Consider the following 8,714-nt stretch of genomic DNA (forward strand, 5'->3'; position numbering starts at 1 on the left):
CATATGATAAACTCTTCATTCGCATTCACATGGTGAAACCGGTCGCAGCTTGGTCGTTTTGTCATCTAGCCTCGTTTCACACATATCGTAAACTCTTCGAACACTCGACCGATGTGACCGCAGAGTCGGCAACTGAAACAATCAAATGTTGAATCGAGCTTACCAGACGTGACAAATTCGTGATGTTTTAACATAGTTTACATTTCGTCAGATTAGAATTGAACTTTCTCGTACAGTAATCCTTTTGCCGAAGTATGAAAGTTGATGTATGGTTTACATCTCAGTATATTAAAACCCCCGTTCTCCTCATTCGTTTTGGCAGCGATCACATTGGCAATGATCCACTATAAAAGAACTGTGTCCCAGTTGTGCATTCCCGCGACGTCTGCGGTATTGATGTTTTATTTCAAGGATGGATTCATTGATTTTATGGCAGAACGGGATATTAAATCACAATTTAGTCTCGTTATCTCACAAAGCAGATCCCAGAACCTCTACCCAAGCTTGACTAATATCCAAAGATAAATGAGTTTGCGACGTGCAGCAACACAAAATGTTTAAGCAGAAACGAATATTCATGAGCAATCCAGACATTTAAACTAGGCCTTGCGTAGTTTGAACAATACGCTGTAAAAAATGTATGGGATATTAATGGGCTGTGGTAGTTCAAGCCCGACACGACAGAGCCTAAAGCCTGTCCATGGTCATTCGGTTGACCGATTATTGCAAAAAGACGAAAATTCTGATGCGATTCAGATTTTTTAGATTCTTAGTCAGATTCTCATATTCTTATTCAATTTCGTATACATCTACATTTTTGGCTCACCGGTACGGTGAATCTTTACAACACCGCAGTGTCTGTCGACCGTCGTCGTCGTCGTCGTCGTCCGTCGTATCCTATTTCAAAATAGTGTCACGTTTCTTAACCGCTAGGGCTATGGACTCAAAACTTTGTATGCATGACCCCCTAGGTCAGATTACCTTTGACACTGAATTTCGGTCCGGTCTGATTCTTGACTTGGCCACCAGGGGGCCAAAACTGAGAACATAAATAGTGTGATATCTCACTTATTGGCTCACCGGTACGGTGAGTCTACACAACACCGCAGTGTCTGTCGTCTGTCGTCGCCGTCGTCGTCGTCGTCCGTAAGATCCCCTGGGGTAGATGATCTTTGACACTGAATTTCGGTCCGGTCTGATTCTTGGCCACCAGGGGGCCAAAAATGAAAACATAAATAGTGTGATATCTCACTTATAAGTGATTTGTTTTTGATGAAATTGTTGTGGTAGGTATTCCTAGCAAGGATATAATTATCACATATCATACGTGTTTTTGATTCGACCTACTTTTCAAGGTCACAGAGGTCAAATGGCGTAAATTTCCCGTTTGAATGATTGGGATACAGATACTAGTAGTACCTCAGAGACTTCCTCGGTCATATCTCAAGAAATATTCTTTGTCAATTAAGTCGTTACCGAAATACCGTTGAGCACAATGGCCCCTGGCCTTTTCATTAATCTTTATTTTTGACCGATTTGAACTTTGAAACTTTGATTAGCAAATGGAGGATGTACAATGAAATAAGATTCTTTATACATGGTGAAGGCCAATATAAGTGACACTTTTCTTTGGCGGTGCCTTGGTATTTTCCCCGCCTATAGCCGTAGAGTATCAACTTTTGAAAACTGATCCAGTGGGATTTAAGCTTACATATCAATTTCTGGTCATTTTCACGGTGTTTGTGGCTGCTATACGTGACTTTCACAGTATCTCAATCCTTGACTCACAATCACATGTTGCCCAATCCATTTCTGTTAACAATGGACCCGTCCAGTCGTTTGTGACTAGTGAAGTTGAGGAATGTGAGTCAAGTGAGCTGAACTCCTAGATTCGTTTAAGAAAATGATTCGGGCGCGGGGCTGTTTACAAAAACTCATTTCCACTTGTTAGTTATTTCGTCGCATGGGCACAGTCATTCATATAGTGTTTGCTTCAGCGTGTGGGTACAAGTGTCGAGACGATAATACTACACTATCACCTTCTGATTTCATAGAAAAGCAGGTTAAACTTCAATCCCAGCTACAAAATGGAACGCTTCGAAAGAAACTGTTATGATATCCAGGAAACAAGTGACGCTTTCGTATCAACGCCCTCCTCTGGTCGCAACGAACCCTGCCGCTTTGCGAAGTGCAAGACAAGGAAACGGTAAGTGAATTACAGTTCTAAATTGTTTATCATTGTTTCGTCATTTCTGTCAGAATTATTTGTTCTACACTCTATAGTTTCAGAGGATGGAATGTTTCTTTGGTTTGATTGCGAGACTTGGGGTGCTGAAAACATTAAAATACAAGTTGATTTTTTGTAGAACCAAAATACTGGACCAGTCCTATGGTTTCTGCTTTGAAAAAAGTGCAGTGAACTTCCAAATTCAAAATATTTGAGAAAGAAAACAGATTTTCTCTGATGCACCCCATGTCTTGAAGGGAAAGCGTTGTCTTTATTCCAGACCTGCAACTTGCACGGTTTCTATTTCAGCCAAAAAAACTCACGGGTGATGCGTTTTCTAAAAAAGTGTCCAGCAGCAAATTGGGTTTCCAAGATGAAGTGACATTTTTAACGTTTTATTTTTGATATAATGATAATGATAATGAACCGCACAATAACAAATGTTACTGAGAAAATCGTTGAATTCGTAATTCATGCAAGCCACCTGGCGTTACGTCGTCGGGCGGGGAAAATGACGTCATACCTAGGATGCCGAAGCGAGAGTGGTCCTTCTCCCTTTTCAGATACGCCTGTACCACCTATAGGGTGGAGAAAACAAACCATCCTCACAATAGATCTTCACTGTTAAAGACGCCAGACAATGGGTGACTTTAAAGTTTCGAGTTGGTGTAAGTGTTAGGTGTTGGTGTTAGTGTCAGTGTTAATCTACAGCTCGTAACACCTGGTCAGGGTTAACATTGTGAATGGGTGTTAACACTGGGAATGGGTGTTGGTGTCAGTGCTAATCTGTACCCCAAAACACCAAACACTAGATTATTATGATATCAAATTACAAAATGTTGAAAATGTTAGTTCATCTTTAAATTATTATATTTTGCTCACTGTTGGACCGGAGTCTGTACAATACCGCTGTGTCTGTCGTCCGCCAAGTTTATTAATCGCAGGGCTACGAATTTAACACTTTGTACACAGGACCCACTAGGTCCGGTGAAATCAGACTTGGCCCCCAGGGGGCCAAAAAGAAAGCCCAAAAACTGTGATAGCTTGCTTATAAGCGACTCGTTTTTATAGTTGGCACTCCTCGCTTGGAAAAAGCAGATATCTTCACATGATTTGACCTCACTTTCAGGGTCACAGAGATTAAATGGTATCGCATTGACATTTGGCTCTATACTATTAATATCACGTTCCTTAACCGTCATCAAGTACCAACCAAATCTATATGGTGAGCACTATGGCCCTTGCATTGCATTGTATAACTGTTATATGTTTTTGTCATTTATTGCACGCCATCAGTAATGATAAGAACAATGTTGGCTGGCGTGTTTTTCATTTTGTATGAATGCATTTTGTTCAAGTTGTCCTTTGCTGCTCGTCACGATGAATACATACACACAATACATTGTCAAGTAGAGTATCCTCTTGAAAGTAAAATACGTAGTCATGTAATTTATGTCTAATGATTAAAGAAACTATACAAAATTTGTCATGAATGCAACATCACCAAAACTCGCTAATTATCCCTCTGTCAACAATTAAACTTCCCACGTTTTAAGCATCATAAATTAACCTTTGGAATTCCAGGAACATTTTCTCAATAAATAAGACGTTAATATATTGCATTTTACGAAACATTCATCGATCAGTAAATTTAACAACATATTTACACTTTTTTTGTTAAGAATGCCGTATCTAGATATCAAATAATTATTTTGCAAAAACCTTGTTTGATTAACACCACACCACCATTTCAAATTCAAAATACATCACCCAAATAGAAACATTTTTCAATAAATAAGACGTAAATATCTTGCATTTTACCAAAACGGTGATATTCATTTATCAGGAAATTAAAAAAAATATTTTGTAAACAATTTTTTTGTGCAAGAATGCCATTTCTCGACATCAAATTATACAATTCTTCCATAACTTTTCACAATGTCAATTAAAATCAATTCCTTATTCATAAATCGTTTCAAATTTTAAACTTAGAACTTGCCAACGTTCGTGCTTTAATTTGTTTTCATTGGCACTAGTCTTGCTCTAAGATTGTTTGAATGACAACAGTTATTTAAAAGTATATTCAATTAGCAAAAGAACATTTTCATTCATTCTAATGACAGCAGCAGAGACAAGCCATTTAAGTGTAAACATTGTCTTGTGTCATGGTTCTTTTCTTATTTGCTTTCGCCCATGAATGCTTCGAATTCCAGCAGCTTACGAAAAATAAAGGAAAAATGTGAAAATTTTCTCGTCTCGTTTTCTTATTCATCTTTTCTCATGATTCGTTTGAATATTCGCGCTCACAACAGCTGTAGAAATATTGAAGAAAATTTCCTTATATAATCACTATATACTTTACGAAAACACTATATACTCTACGAAAAGCTCGTTGTCCGAAAGATACAAGATTGCAACAATTCCTAATATCACTGTGACCCTACTACATGACTGAAGGTCGTAGGGTCACAATTGCAGCTGGCAGTTGTGATGCGTGCCAAAGAATATTGTATTTCAGCCTTCCATTGTTATGAGGCCGGTCCATTCTTGTTTTCCTCAGTCCTCCTCGCTTCCTCCTCAGTCTTTGCAAGCCAGTCGTGTCGATATGTGTGCCCACCCGAGTTCAGCTGCTGTCTTTCCACGGTGGCAAGGAGCTTCTACAGGGGAGGGAGGACATCCTTATCTAACTCCGACAGTCTTTCTGTTGAACTCGAAGAGTTGGTAATTCTGGAACAGGCCACTGCAGCACTGCGAACGCCAGTGGTTGTAACAAGCCACATAATTAGCTGTCACCTTGGGATTAAGCGTAATTAGTTATATACAACTTTACGTGTGCGCCGTTTGCATTGTTATGACTATTGTGTTGGTTTGTATTGTACCTCTGTGGGTATTAGATGTGTAGCAAATAAAGTCGTCTGAAGTTACATGTCGACTTCATTTGTGTGGGGAATTCCCTGCCTTCACTGGCGTTGGCTCAGTCCCTTATTACCTTTCAGAGGCCTCCGTGCCACACGCTGTCAAAGCCTTCTTGAAGTCCATGAAGTTGTGATGTAGTTCTCCCTGGTGGTCGAGGGGTCTTTCTGTCAAAAATCGGATGTTGATGCTTTGTTCGATTTTACTTTTCCCACTCCTGAATCAGGCCTGTTGTTTTGCTTCTTTCTCCTCGACCTAGAGTTCGGATCTGTTCACTCGGATATGAAGCGGTAGTTTTGGCTCAAGCGAGGTTGTCTTTCTCAGGGAGCAAGATGAAGCGGGATTGTGCACATTCTTTTGTGCCGAAATCTTCCAGCAAAGTGCGGTCGTGGCCTTCACCTTTGCAGGACAACCGTGTTTCAGGAGTTCTCCAGGGATGCTGTCATAGCTTGAAGATATCGTCCTTTCATGGTTCGGATTGCTTTCTTGATCTCCTGATGTGTGGTCTGGCATGTCTGGTCGTCCCTGCTGTCTTCTGAATGTCCTTGTTTTTTGTTGTTGACGATATAGAATCTGGTTTAAGCTCGTAGATAGCTCTTGGCAATATCCTAGCCACCTTTCGAGGAGAGCATTCTTCTTCCGTAAGGAAACAACCGCTTTTATCTTCTATGACGATTGCCTTCTGCTGCTGTGGCTTTTTAGTTTCTTCAGGGGTTTGCAGTCTATCTTACTGTTACCTTTTGTTAGTCCTACATCAATTTACTTTTTCTATCTTACTTCAATCCTGACTGGATGCTGTTGTCTACAATGCGGTACTGTCCTGCGGCCTCTGCTTCTATTCTTTCTCTAGCTCTCTTTTCTGGATGCAGATGTCTAAAATGTCATCAATGTTTTTCCCATTTTGTTTTCAGCCAGGAATCTTTCGAATGACACGAGCATAGAAAAATATGAAAAAGGGAAATTTTCTTTCATATTTCATTTTCTCGATATTTCATACTTGATGCCACTGTAGAGTTTAGCAATTGTTTTCAAATTCTGAGTACAACTTAGAAAGTCTAAGTTGGCGACGTTAATGTAGCTGTATTCAGAAAGAATTTAATGCGGTAAACTTCCAGACAAATAGCCACAAAGATCTACGGACCAATTGTTAAGCAAGAACCAACAGTATCCTAGTTGTACTGTGCGCCGAATTCACTAACTGTTCAAGTCCAGATCGGTTTTTCTGGCCTCCTTATACAATACCAAGAAGTAACAAAGGCTAGTTAGCTGACTTGTGGGGAGCTTATTCGATACCGTGGCTCCGTCGTCCAGTGTCCGTCGTCCATTGTCCGTTAGCCGATCACGTTACGTAACGGCTCGGGCTAGGTGGCTGAAACTTGGCATGATGGTTGCTTTGGGCAATATGCGAAGAGGTATATTTGGTTTTCGCGATTTGACCTACTTTCTGGTCTCAAGGCGGCCATCCTGAAAATCCGATAGTGGCACGTTTCTTCACTATTTGCAATTTCCAGGTATAAGTAGGTCAAATGTCATGAAATCCTATATGGGTCATATAACAAGAAACCTTCTTTAAATGGTCTGAACAAGCTTAACATTGTGCAGGAAACATTTTGACCTTGACCTAAAGTCCAAGGTCACAGAGGTCAAACTCACCAAATTTCACCAATACTAACACGCTCGGTAGAACCATATCAATACTTCCTTCTTTTCATTGACAACAGGTTAGCACATGGCCCCTGGCCATTTCATTTTTGATAAATTCAAATGAATTTTGTTGCAATTGGATCGGAGAGATTTTCATGGCCAGTGAAAGCCGGGAAAAACACTCCAATCCAATTACTGTTACTACTATTACTATACCCGGTGTAGAAGTTTAAAATGTCCTAGGATAGAATGCCCGGGAAACAAAGGATTCTATTATGCGCTTCAATCTCTGAGCTATTGACTGTCAGGGTCTCTATAGAACCATATTGCAGAATACAATAGGGCCGGACACTTTTTCCAGGGGGGACACTTTTTACTTTCACACCGGCAGCTGAATGTGGTACGGATCCAAAACTTACTACCGATTACATTTGGCAACCAAAACCAGTTATGATCAGCTGATTTATAGATAAATTGGAGCAATTGACATCCTGTTCTGTGACACGAAAATAACAACACCATCATTATTTACTATTGTTTCGCTGTTGCTTTTCTCATAATGTTTTTCTGTTTAGTTATTTTTAAGGAGAAATGGGGTCTGAATGTACATGTAATAGCAAATCGTGTAACCTGATAACACCACGGTTGTTTCTAATTATATTCCAGTCCAAACATGTTTGAATGGAGCTAATTTTTGTGAAGTTGGAATGTTCGGAAAATGTAGCATACAGTCATGACTGTGACAACTTACCAATCATGTAGCATGTCCCGTTTTACTCCACAACCTGGCGAGATATTCATACATTTCTCGAAAAAGCTTTTTAACGAATCTTTGAGAAATTTTTGATGTACTATATCCTAGATATCCTGTGTGTTGAATGCCAACGTTTTCATTGTAAGCAAATCGTATTTATTATAAGTATGCTCGTGTGGTCTGTCATTATATAGCGATACCTTAAAGCTATGCAAGACTTCGCCTTGAATACTTAAACCAGAAACACAATGGTTTGTCAGGGCCTTTGTAGAGTTACGGTTAGGCCATTAGTAGGTTGGAAAGAACCATTGGTGAGCTGTCATACTTGAGATATTAGTGCGATATTCGGTTCATTTTCATGATAGATTAGGTCCGACAGTAAGGGAAGTGATAGGCCGTTGCTTTCAGAGGGAAAAGCCATTGTATTATGGGAAATAAGAAGATGCCAGTGAATGACCTACTTTGAAAATGCATCGCACTGACTGCATTATTGTGTACAAGATGCATGCAAATGAGAACATTGCTATTAAACACTACTTCCATGAAGTTTCAGCTTCCTATAAAACTTCAGATTGTCTTTACTTACCTTGGTTCCATTTGAAATCCCCCTTTCTGAGTGATTCTCACGAATGTGTTTATTAGTAGTTAGGATCCAAAATAAACTTCACGATGCAGCTAGAACATGTATGATCTATTTTCTCAGTAGATGTGGGAGTTAAAGTGAATTCTTTTAATCAGTAAAGATGAAACGTTAGTAGTCCATCGTGTGAAGTGTTCACAACTCTCGTCGACATCAATATGCCATACGCTTCATGCTGGTGTTAGCATTTGAGGTTCAATGGGGTCAGCAGGCGACAGTAATGTTGCGTCTTTGAGGGCCATTCTCTAACCCTAAAGTGACACCTTATAAAGGATGATGTCCTCAATGTCAAAAATTTAAAATGGCCTGTGTCATTTTTATAGCTTTCATTAGTTGCTATTACAAGCCAGCACTAGAAGAGGACAACTCGTGGAGTCAGTTGACCATATGATTAAACCCTTGGGTACCAGTCCTTCAATGGGATGCTATCCTCCATAGAAACTAGACCAATGAATGGAATGTACCTTGTACGGCTATTGTAGCGAAAACTCTTGCAAGATATCGTGGGCATTTGACCTATTTTGGAAAAGTAACTT

Source organism: Lineus longissimus, chromosome 15 (assembly GCF_910592395.1).
Source record: "Lineus longissimus chromosome 15, tnLinLong1.2, whole genome shotgun sequence".
NCBI classification, from domain to species: domain Eukaryota; kingdom Metazoa; phylum Nemertea; class Pilidiophora; order Heteronemertea; family Lineidae; genus Lineus; species Lineus longissimus.